We start from the raw sequence: 12,722 nt of genomic DNA on the forward strand, positions 1-12,722 counted from the left end.
CAGGGAATGGGAGGACAAAACAATTTACCTGCTGACACGGGAAGAAGTGATTTGCGAACATGGGGGGTGAGCGAAAGAGCAGGCAGAGGGCCAGGGCCAAGGGGTGCAAGAGGAGCAGAGATAGGGATGAGGGGAAGAAAGGAGGGAAGGGAGGGGGGGCAAGGAAGAATAAAAGAATGGTAGGTGTAGGAAAAAAACAAACGGATGAGAATGGTTTCAGCCTGTGCTTGTCAGGTGATGATGATGGCTTCGATGAGGCAACAGTAAACTCTCACTCTGTCTCTCCCTCCCCCCACAGACGCACAAAAACACACGCAATCAGGGGGCGAAATTGACCTCAAATCTGGAGAGTCTGTGCTGACAAGGCCCTTGTTTTACTCCTCTTTTCCCCCACCAATTGTAATCACTTCTCAGAGAGCCACTTGTGTGGCAGGAATGGGCGGCTTGAACATCACTCTGGAGCCGCAACAGGTATTTTCACCCAAAGACCAAATCTCTGACTGCTGTCTCACATCGAGTTTCGCTGACCAGTTCAGCGAGCATGTATTATTAATGTATGTTTAGATTTTTCTTGCAGAATTAAGGGTCCAGCATGTAGGATTTAGGGGATATGCACAATTGTAATGAGATATACTAAGTATGTTTAACTGTATATTCACCTGAAAAATAAGAATTTATTGTGCTTTTGTTACCTTAGAATGAGCTGTTTATATCTACGCAGGGAGTCCACCATGTTGCACCACCATGTTTCTACATTTGCCCAGAATGGACAAACCAAACACTGACTCTAGATAGGGTCAGGGACGAGCTGAACAGTGTCAGAAAAAATGAAACTGCTTTATTCAGTGTTTCACCAGGTAAATCACCTTGTCCCTTTGTTTTGGAGAGGAGGAGATCTCTGCAAATAATTCAGCTCCTGGTAAAAACCTACTGAGCACTGAACACTTAAGGAATCCTAACCAGGAGTTCACACTTGGCACACAGGAGAAGTTTCAGCTGGTTGCAATCTGCCATCTTCACTGTTAGATGCCACTAAATCTTACACACTGCTCCTCTAAAACTGACATTTTAAAAATAAGTTTTATCTGCCTTGCAAAAATGTCATGTACCAGCATAACTTGTTCTGTATCCACTTACACTGTAATCAGAGCCAAAGAAATTACCCAAATTAGGAGTACCACACAAATGATCCAGATCTAAATTAGCACCGTCGACAGCCAATCACTCCACAGTATTGATGGATGCGTTAAAAGTGCACGATTGGCCATTCAGCTGAGGGCCTTTCACACAAAGAGAAAAGAGTCTGGCGGAGACTCCCTGACAATATGGCTGGAGCAGCACTGTAATTTTCCAATCACTAGCCCTTCAGGCCAGGCCACTCCTTAGGGCAGTAAGATCAGATGAGCTCCGGCATTTTCTTTTGTAAGAGGCCAAACTCTATTTGTCTGCTCGCAGGAACAAAAACAATCAGGGAGCCGAGAGAGACCGGCTTTTTGGTCTCTCTGGAGAAGGGCCAAAGACAGAGCAGGAGGAGGAGGGGGACAGTGGGGTGACACAGATAACCGAGTCCCCCCCACCCCCCTCCAACCCTCCCACCCGCTGTGGGTGGTTGGTTCTGGTGATGATGAACGGGGACGCGGCTCAGCACCAGGTCCCTGCTGTCAGGGCTCTCCGCAGGACGAGACAGAGAAAGGAAGTGTCACTCTCGGCGGGCCTGCTGGGCCAACCTGGACTCTGCTGAGTCCTGCTGCTCGAGTCTTCACAACAAATCAAACACCATAACACCCACCCCTCCCCGAATACGGCCACACACACAGCCAGGCCTCCGCCACTGTCTGGAAGAATGTGTTAGGAAGCCTAACCAGACTGCTGAGCATGCTGCATCTGAATATCTGCTCCTGTTTGTCAGGTGTTTGATTGGATGAGGACTGATATTTAGGAATATCCAGCTTAGCTCTCGTTGGAAGAGAAAAACTAGTCCTTGGGCTGCGGTTGTAAGAATGGGGGGCTCCCTGCAGCCTCTCCTCTGTCCTCCACCCTCCCCTGGCCGCAGCTCTCTCCACAGGCTTATATCCCCTCACAATGAGAGGTGACAGTGAACAGTGGAACTCGTCAGTGTGAATAACACGCAGTCATGCTTGGTGAGACCCTCTGGTGGAGCACGACACACACGCTCACGCACACAGGCGCACACACCAAGGCTCAAGGGCCCAGCGGTAGGCATGCTGTCAACCTCGGTGCACTGCCTTCTATTACAGTTTAACTGGGGACAAATTGAGCAATCTGATGGGTTAAATTTGACATGTTTGCCCGTCTGACCTGTGTTTGCTGTACAGTACAATCACTTCCCATAGCTCCATGGGGTGAAAACAGCGAGCTGTATGAGTTCTTAATGAATGTAATCAACATAACATTCAGTCCAGGATCATAACGAAGGTCAGAGCGACATTTTTCAAGTTTACAAACTCAGCTGAGCTCACATTACTCTACCATCAGGTCTGTGGTAGTCCCTCGGTCGTGTGCTGTTCTCTTGAGTCTTGCCGTGTCCTTCAGTAGCACCTTATAAGAGCAGTCCATAACACAACCACTGGTCAGGCTTAATTTACCCACTTTCTCTGTCCACTGCCCCATCAGCATATAGTATCACATAACTGCTAATGGGCTAATGGAGGGAGGAGGGAGGGAGCAGGAGTGAGAGGAAGACAGCGGTAGTTAGGGAAATGGAGCTCAGGTTCATCCAAACATTTAATAACTTATCCAATCTGGAGCGTTCACCTCTTACTGGTCTAATTATATCATTTAACTTGCCTGGAAGAAGGGGCCAGCGTGGACACTGCTTCTTACAGTGTCATCACATAATTATGACTTATGCCAGCGCGGCCTAGCAAGCCGGATGAAGTCAGCTTGCCATAAATTTTAATGATCACTTAGACAATACGAACATTCGCAGGGGCCTTCCACAGCATTGGCAGGGAAATATGGACACCGTCGCGCAGAAAAGCTGAAGTGTGGAAACAGATGGAGAGGAGAGAGGTAACGGGAGAGGAGAGGCATGCTACAGGAAGTAGAGGGAGGAGAGATTTGTGTGGCATGTTTTGGGGAAGGTGAGTTTAGACCGGGCAGACACAGCCGCTTGACTGTGTGGGATCAGGTTCTGTGGTCACCGGGCTGCTTAGAGGCCAACGTCAGGCTGTCAGAGGGCTAAACACCCGAGTATAGTCTGTTTCAATGGAAAAACAGCAGCTGACACTCAACGCTTGTGGGCCAACTGCTGACCTCATTCTGCGAGTAAAAGGCGCTGGACGGAGGGGAAGAAAGCCTGGCACGTCTAGTATGGAAAGTCGATACTTTATTCCTCAGTGCAGCAGAAGTTTCTAATAACTTTCAAAAGTTGGAAAAAAAAGAGAAAAGGCCATAATGGTGGGAAAATAGATGGGGCATAATGGAAAGGGCTGAGCGTCTTTTTTTTAATAGCTGTAAAATGGCTAATTAGCGCTCTATGATTGATCATTGTGGGAGAACGCATTGGGAGGTTTGAGTCTCCTGGGCTTTAATAGTTTTCTGGTAAAATAATTTTACATTTCTGGTGTAATTAAGAAATGTTCTGTGACCTCTGTGACCTTTGGTGTGTGGAAATGTATTTTTATGAGGGGCTCATTTAATGTTGTGTCAATAAATATGACATTTATTATGAGAAAATGTATCCTCGCATTAAAAACATGTGTGTAAACCTATACTGCAGAATAAGAGATATTGATTTCAACATGCAGGTGGCCTACACAGATATTCTGCACTTAAGAAAAAAGCAGAAGGGAGAGGAGGCCAAGGAGAAGCTGATCTCTCTTGCACTTAATATTAATGTCTGTTTTGTGGCTATCCCGTTTCAGGAGGACCCAGGTCCTGCGGTGAAGCGATTGAATGACAGAGATTACCTGTTTGGAAAGCCCCACGAGACAGCTGATTGATAATGCATGACACAAAAATGTTTTTGTTTACCCACAGATATGGCTTTGAGCCGGGTTTCAGTTTCTTGTTCTTTCCTCAGAAACCTGATTCATCGGACTGAGGTGGATCGAGGGGAGAGGCACGGGTCAGGGGGTCGCGACTGAGAGTCGACTGCGGCGTCTGACTCCATGGGTACCTTCTCGACCGGGGGTCGTCCACATCATATTCACCCCATTCAGCCCGTGTTGTCCTAGAGGGGATATAACATGAAAACATAATCTCACACCACAATTTCATTCCTTCAGCAGCATTAGATTAGATTGAAACTTCCCTGCACACTTTCCTGGGGCTGTCAAATGAGCTGTCAGTCATGTGTCAGAGCCGGCCCCTGCTCATCTGCTCTAATACATCACACAGCCTTTTATATGGATCAGTATGAGTGGGGCTCTCTACACAAACGCCAGCAGCTCCTCCGCTGGGACGCGGGGTGATTGATAACATTTCCCCAGCTCTTCACACTCATGCCCATTTGTATAGTTGGTTGGAGAAGGGCCCCTGGTGTCCACTGACATCTACAGTGCCCATCATCGCCTCGCCGAGAACATGACATCAGCCTCGGAAACACAGCAACCCTCTCTGATACATGCCAGGAACGGGCAGCTTTCCATTCATAAAGTACAGTGTGACAGCCATTGACAGATCACTTGTACTGGATGCTGATATTTGTATTTCCTGTACATTGAAAGCGATACGGGAAGCTGGCTCAGGTGCCACTTGAAATTAAAGACATCAGCTATTAAATCAACTATTTAACCTCCACATTATCACAGTTGATAAATGTTTATTGCTCATTAGCATGTCCGCACAGCTTTAATGCTTTAGAAATCCTCAGCTGCTGACTCTAGTCTGAGTGTTGAGATCACTGAGGGGAATCCTGAGCCTGTTTTTGTGTACACTTATATTGGCATATTGGCCGGGCTAATGGCCACTTGGCACATAGACAGCTATCCATCCCAATCTCAGCCTCACTAATCCAATTGCAGCAACCTGCTTGGCATGAGAGAGACTCATCTGTCTTTACCGTTCATTAATAGGGCTCCTCCTCGAGCGCAGAGCACATTCACATTCCTTCGGATCGGACCGAAAGCGAACCCACTGATATACTGGATCTGTGCTGGAGGTTCAGCAGGGATGGGGGGGGGGCAGATATATAATCACTTCTGAGATACATAATCACTGCTGTGTGGGGTAAAGTATCAGAAAATATGAAACCTCCCCAGGGGATGAGCTACATATTTTCACAGACAGTATAAGAAACACTTGCCTATGCTATGATTTTTTTGTTTTGTTTTTTCAAGCCTGTCTAACTCTGTCCTGAGTAAAGAGCCTTCTTGAGATTGTTTTTTTTTTTCTTCTTTCCACAGCAGGGTTTTATGTCTAGCGGTGGAATGATAATAATGTTTCTAATCTTGTTACATTGCACACAGAATTGTCTTCTATGTTAATGATGGGCCAGCCCCCTCCCTGCTCCACTGAGATGCTTACTTTCAATTTGTGTACTGTCATCTCCCCGCCATGCGCTTGAAATTGATGCACCCTCTTCCTTTTAATTAAATCAAAAAACAGTCGGGGGTCCATGCAGGTGGTGGACCTGCTCCCATATACAGCCATCGCAGAGACCTGGCTGACTCTGGGATGAATCAGGGTTGCTCCTGTTCGTCTGTCTGTGTGTGACTGTGTGTGGTTTGTACAGCCAAGTACAACTGTATGTATGACATTTATATCAGATTTAAATTACAAACACAAAAAGGACGTAAAATAAGTAAAATTAACTGATTTTTAAATCTTAATAAAACAGTTTTGTCAAGATTTTTTTTTTTGGCGTTCTCTACATTCTAACTTTCTCATAATATTGATTTCAGTCAAAAAGCTGGTGAACATTTTTCCTGGTAAATAAATAAATAATAATCCCAGGAATCTTTCCCAGGTAGGTTTGCCCTCGGGCAGAGCTGGAGCCAAAGTCTAAGAAATGAGAGCGTAAAATTCCCACACATTAGAAGGCGGATAATTGGATTTCCTGTGTCCTGTACGGTGGGCGGTGTGGTTCCTGCAGCTGTGACATTATCAAGGTAACATAACCTGAAGGCTGCGGTGTAGCAGCACAGGCCCCGCAAGGCCTGTCCTCCAGTTCCACATCACTGCCTGCTTGGCTATTCATCCTGTGGACCCTGCAAATGAAATTATGGGAGGAAGAGCAAAGGACATTCTTTGGGAATTAATCCCATTTATGCCTAAACCCACTTCAGATTTTTATAGTGAGGCCCTCTTTAGATGTAAGGCGCATTTACAATTAGACAAGGCCTTGGGAGGATTGAAAGAAATACTGTGTGTTTGTTTGTTTGGGGGGTTATTTGTGGACATGGAAAGGAAATAGGAGAGCGAAGACAGAAAAAACACTTTAACTAAAACCTGAAACTTATTCTCAAAATTGGTTCTCACTGAAACACTACACTGGTGTCATTTGATTTAAAAGTCTAACTGATCCCTTCATTTCAATATCACAGCACTGACGACAACAAACAGCTTAAAAATGTATTAATTATGAGACAAATGAAAAATGTAAATATCTTATATGCTGCTACTGATTATATTAGATATTTATATCTGAATACATGAATGAACAGCAGCAAAAATTAACATACGACTATTTTTTAAAAATTGATTTCCAATTATAAGACAGAGGACATATTGCAGACACTTACTGTGCTCTCTGCAGTCAAATCACATGCAAGCAGCCCTGCACATACGTAGTCCACCAGTTTGTTTTCTGCCATATTAAAAAACATAAAAATAGTTTAAATTACTGCTATAATGTTACAATATTTTCTTGAATATCATGCTGCACACTACAATGCTACATTAACACCACCACCATTGAGAAGGCAAAACTACCTACACTGATATTATAGAAATTTATATAGAAATATGTAGAAATATAATGGCGATTTTTGAGAAAGCAACCACATTTTAAAACTATTATATGAGTGTTTAGGGTATAAAAATGTTTTGTTTTATTCAACATGACTGATATTTGTTTCCTCTGTGGACACTGAGGCTTCAGTCTGACAAGTCTGAGCTATTTTTTCTTTCCAAAAATGTAACATTTAAATATTCTACATGAAAACTATTTTTTGTAGCAGCTTAACATACAACAAGGGCAGCCTTTGTGCTAGCCAGTGTACCAAAGGGGCCTTAAAATGTGTCCTGGAAGTCGGAACAACCCACGTCAAAATACTTAATACGATAAAGTTACAAAGAAATAAAAATACTACTTGTCTTTAAAAGGGATTTTCACATCTTACCTGTAATTCAGAGGCTGTAATTGTATGGCATTCTTGTTGTAATGCTGTGCTTTGTAACTGTGTTTTAAGCACACAGTCAGAGGAAGCACCTGACATCAATTAGCCTCTGTGTGTTTGCTCTCGCGATGCATTGCAGATAAACACTGCCCCCTAGTGACGTCACGGGAATACAACTGTTTCACTACTAATCCCAACATTGTTGTGTAGAAACTGAAGCCTTTGGTTTTATTGGGATTTTTTGAACTTATTTACCTGAGATACTTTATTAGCATGGCTAATATTTAAGGGGATAATATCTTTTATTTTCTTTTTATTAAATAAATGATTAGTAATTTTGTTTTCTGTCATATTCAACCAAAAAGACCAATATATTATTGTTTAGCTTCACTTTTTAAATGATTATAATCAACTGATTATATATAATATTCAAAGTCTTTGCATCTACATTCACATTTTTTAAAGCATATTATTCTGAACTATGTGTACAAAATATTATATAATATTGGATTCTATTACATTTCTCAATTCTGCCTTTAAAAAAAATAAACATATATGGGACTGTGACCTGGAGATACAAAGCTACACACACCCACCCACACACACACACACACAAACACACATACAAGTATTAGCACAAGGGCTGGGCTGATTACAGCTCCTTCACTGTCCTCATCAAGACCAGCGCAGACCACAGTCAGAGATGAGAGGACCCAAATACACTCACAGCCAAACACCCACACACACACACATGATATATAATAATCAATTCTATCCACTGCACATATACATACTGTACTTATAAACACACACACACACACACAAACAAATACACAAACACGTGCACACCATAACAGCCTCCTCAGGCAGCCTCAGAGCTCAGACAGGTCCCTGCCATTATCCCGTCCTCTACCCTAAACACGCAGTTTTAATTTCAAAGCTCTGATTAGCTGATGATTGCATGACAGCCGCCGACCAGGTTCCCTTTTCGCCCGGCTCCCAGACTGCAACTCAATCATGCCCAATTAGTGGGTCCCCAAACACTCTCTCTTATTAGAGGACTCATAATCGACTCATTGTGTCCTGATTTGGCAAATAAATCACTCTGGAGGCTGCTGACTCCCCCACCTTCCCCCCTCTTCCTCTCTCCCCCACTACTCTCACCCTGTTTTTCACTGCCCACTCCCCGTCTTTTCCTTGTCCAGGGGTTCAGTGACAACGTTTTCAGGCGTGCTTTTCATTGGAGCTGACAGTTTGAGCAACGCCGGACTCCTTTTTTTTTTTTTTTTTTTTATTTCCCCTGAAGAATGAAGAATAATTTAGCAGCTAAGGCAAGGCAGGCAGTATGCGGGTGTCCTTGTCCTACAAGGTTAAGAATCCATTCCATCTGAGCAAGAAAGGAGTGAATTAAAATAAATGATGGCCAGATATTTATTGCGAGTTTGTAGATGAAGCCAAGTCACTCCAGTGGACCAGCGGGGCCTGGGCTGCCAGTGGCTCAGTGTAGCCGAGTGACCTCCCTACCTCTCCCTGCCTCTCCCTGCCTAACTGGGGAATAACACTCAATGTCACTTTACTCCGATCCTGCATTTGATATATTTATTTATATCCCTATATACATTTATATCTATAAATGCATGTGTTGGGGACATCAGGGTAAAATGAGATAGCAGGCCGTATATGAAATTATCTGGTTGGGGGATGCTAAAAATAATTGTAATGTGATTGCAGGAGGGGAATTCTTGAGAAAACTGAGCTTTGGAGACACAGACAAGGAGATCCTGAATGAGATGGGACAGGAAACATTGGGACACAAATGTCCTTCAATCTGGAGACACAAAACTCAAGGCCGCACTGACACATGGGCGGATTAGAGACAGTGGACCCCTGGGCACAGATATACAATGGGCCCCACCACCTAGTGGTTGTTTTGTGTCTCTAAGGTAATGTTGTGTATGTTTGTGTCTCTTAGCGGTCTTTTTGCAGTCATTTTGTGCCTGTTTGTTGTCTTTTGATGTCTCCATGAGGTAGATTTTAGTATTTTTTGGTCTTTTTTGTCTCTGAAAGCTCATTTTGTGCCTGTTTGTGGTCTTTCTGTGTCTCTTCAGGGTAAATTGTTGTATTTCTTGGTCTTTTTTGTGCCTGTTTGTGGTCTTTTTATGTTTCTCTGAGTTTTTAAGTCTGTTTGTGTCCCTTTGTGGTTACTGGTCTGTAAATGTTTGAGTGACAATTTGCAGATAGAGCCCTCAGGGCCCCTGATATTTTGGGTCCCGGGGCCTGCACCTGGTGAGCCCACTCAGTAATCCATCCATGCTCTGACATACAGTAAATGTATTATATGGTTTCAGTAAAGGTACAGCCCACTGATGGATGTTAATTATCACATTGCTTTTTGAATTTTTTAGGTAAAAATCTTCACAGTATGCATTAACAGTTGCTAATGTTCCAACAATTGGATTGGATTTCAGCAGAGACCAATGCATTATTCGTTCCCAGAGTTCATCGGTACATACAGTTCCTCAGGACAGAGATCCAACATGAGAGCTTTACCGCCTCAGCAGGTGGACCAGCTTGAGCCTGGGGGCTTGCGGAGCACTGGGAGGCCTGTGATGTTGCGCACATGCAGGAAACCAGTGGGCTGTGATGTAGTGGACTCAGAGTCAGACCCAAAGAGTAGATTTAGTGACATCCCACTGTGACGGTGAGCTTCCTCTCCAGGCTCAAACAGCTTCTCCTACTGCAGCAGATCCTATGAAGTAACCTCAGGATGCTGCTCTCCTTTATCCAAACCAAACCTTTCCCCTAAAATGTCTCCCCTCCTCCACGCCACCAAGGGCTACGTGTTTGGTGTGTGTATGCGTGTTGAGTGGTCATTAGTCTCTGTTTACAGTGGAGAGAGCCTGGCCAGCTGGCATGTGACGTGTGATGTGCCGCGCTGTGGTCTACCACTGTGAGACCCCCGTGGCAGAGTCGTGGAGGCCCAGCAACCCCCTTCTCCAGGCGGGCCGCAGAGACCGCGGCGAGCCCTCGGCAGATGGAGCCTCCAGCGTTACTCGTCTCTCTTCTACAAGCAAAAGAAGAGGTGGAGCGAGCGCTGGAGGTGGGACTGGCCCTGGCCCCCATCACAGATGCCAGGAGAAGGCTGAGGCTCTGGCGAGACCCTGCTGGGAGGGTGCTGGGCCGGAACAGGTGCAATCTCAGCCCCTCGGTCCCCTCTGTCAGCACCTCAGTGGTGGAGCCCGCACTCTCTTCCTGTCCTCGCTCCTTCTCATTCACACACTTGAGAGGTGTTGTGGGGCTCCATCCCGCCCCTCCCTCCACCCAGCGACAAATCCAGACACCAAAAATCAGGAGCAGACACCGTGCTCTTGCTGCCTTGTGTCTTACCCTCAAAAGGAGCAAAAATAAAAAGTTCAAAGTACATTAGCAGAAGTGTGTTTGTGACCCTCAGAGGGCAAACAGTGGAGTTGTGTTGACTCAGGCGTTTTCCTCTGCTGGCTATGATAAGCTCCTCGGCTGACCTCGCCACTGCCGGGGGGCCGGCACAACTGCTCTCCCATCAGCCCTTGCTTTATCGCCAGTGGCTACAAGACAAAGAGGTTCTGCTGTATACCCGGCTGCGGACAGCATCCTGCATGATGGAAAGAGTTTATGACGGGGGGTAGGGGGTGGGGGGGTGGCGAGGCCCAACAGGCCACCTTGACCTGTCCCTGCTCAGAGGACCTTGGTGAACCCCGTCCCATTGCCCCCAGCCCCCCACAAGCGACCTGGCCACTCCAACCGCCACTGAGTTATTATCATAATTTCCCAGAGAGGCATTGCAGGGCCTCCGCGATCAGAGAGGCATCCGTGTTTTACAGAATGTTTTGTGTTTTATTGCCTTTAAGTCACTCATAGGCCAGCGGAGAGGGCCCACAATGATAAGAAAACCAGTCATGTGAAAAATGAAGGACCTCGCGTACAGGACTGAGAGGTGAGGAAGGGAAATAATAAAATACATGACAAATGTGGAGTTCGACTGTATTTCATGTTCAAACCCCTGACTTGCCTTCCAACCCTCAGCTGCACTAAAAACATATGAGGGGGACGCAGGAAATAATAATAATGAATTCAGCCAATCTCACTGTTACAAAAAGAACAGAAGCTTTTTTCCCCCACCTCATGGTTTACACTTGAAAAAACTCTTGGCCTCTCATTTCCCCTCCCGGGTCCTTTGACAACATGACGGCCGTAAGATGCCCAGGGGCATTCAAAGCTGCCACCGTCCCAGCCATTTCATGTCCAAGCCCACCTGGGGTAAACAAAAAAGGACTTGGAGCGATGGAATATTAACTAAAGAAGAGAGGGGAAAAATAGCACTGACAAAACTGAAAATACTTTTCAACCCGTCAAACTTTCGGTCTTAAAAAATACCCGCTTTCATTGTCTCTTTTGTGGAGTAATTCCCCCTCCTCTCCCACAACCCCCTGTGGGTTTTTAAAGGTGCAGTGTATCTAATGAAAAATAAAACATCTGTTTAATCTAGCTATTTCAAAAGCAAATCCCCTTTTGATCAAAAAATGATATTGATCTGACTGCCTTAGTTGTGTGGCGAGGATTTCTCCTTTAAACTTGAAATATCATGGAGTCTTTGTGGCAAATCAATACTGCGGCTGCTTTTTGAGGCTCGTTTCAAAGGGCACAAGATCCATTTGAATATGGTTGATACAGCCGAGCTAGTTATGTTATAAATTAATGTGTAAAACATGATCTCGTCCGGACTTTAAAAGGGGGATGTCTTTATTTTCTTGCCTTTTTAAACTGATAATAATCCTCTCATGACCGCTTCGTGGCACCTGACTGATGCAGTGCCGGCTGGGTCAGCGACAGGGAACCTGTGACAGGCACGCGGCCCCTGGTGGAATCAACTGGTCCTAATATTCCTTGAGCTTTAGCATGTCTGTCCTCACCCCTCACTCTGTGACTGCGGGGCCCCGGCATCGGGCCCCAGCTATCTCCACATCTCCCTATTTTCTTTAATTACAGCACAGCATATTGCTTTTGGGCCATATGGAAGGCAGATATTGAGACCAGATAAGATGTATAAACTTCTGTCAACACCACGGCATATTAGGTAGAGCTGGAAGCATATTATCTCTATTCTATCCTTCCAATTAGCGCCCAATATCAAAATACATTAAGACAAGCCTGTCGACGAGCAGCAGGAAAAAACATTACATTAATGGGGCTTTCGTCTGCTTTTTTTTTTTTCCTTTCCTAATATTAAAACTGTATTACTTCCTTTGCGTTTGTTTTCTTTGCCACAAAATGAAAAGTCATTTCCACCAGGGGACCCAATAAAAACACAGATAAATTACCCATTTAAACTCAGTGGCCTGAGAACTCCCTGAGCTCAGCTGGTCCATACTAGCCTAAAGG

Source organism: Epinephelus lanceolatus, chromosome 15 (assembly GCF_041903045.1).
Source record: "Epinephelus lanceolatus isolate andai-2023 chromosome 15, ASM4190304v1, whole genome shotgun sequence".
Taxonomy (NCBI): domain Eukaryota; kingdom Metazoa; phylum Chordata; class Actinopteri; order Perciformes; family Serranidae; genus Epinephelus; species Epinephelus lanceolatus.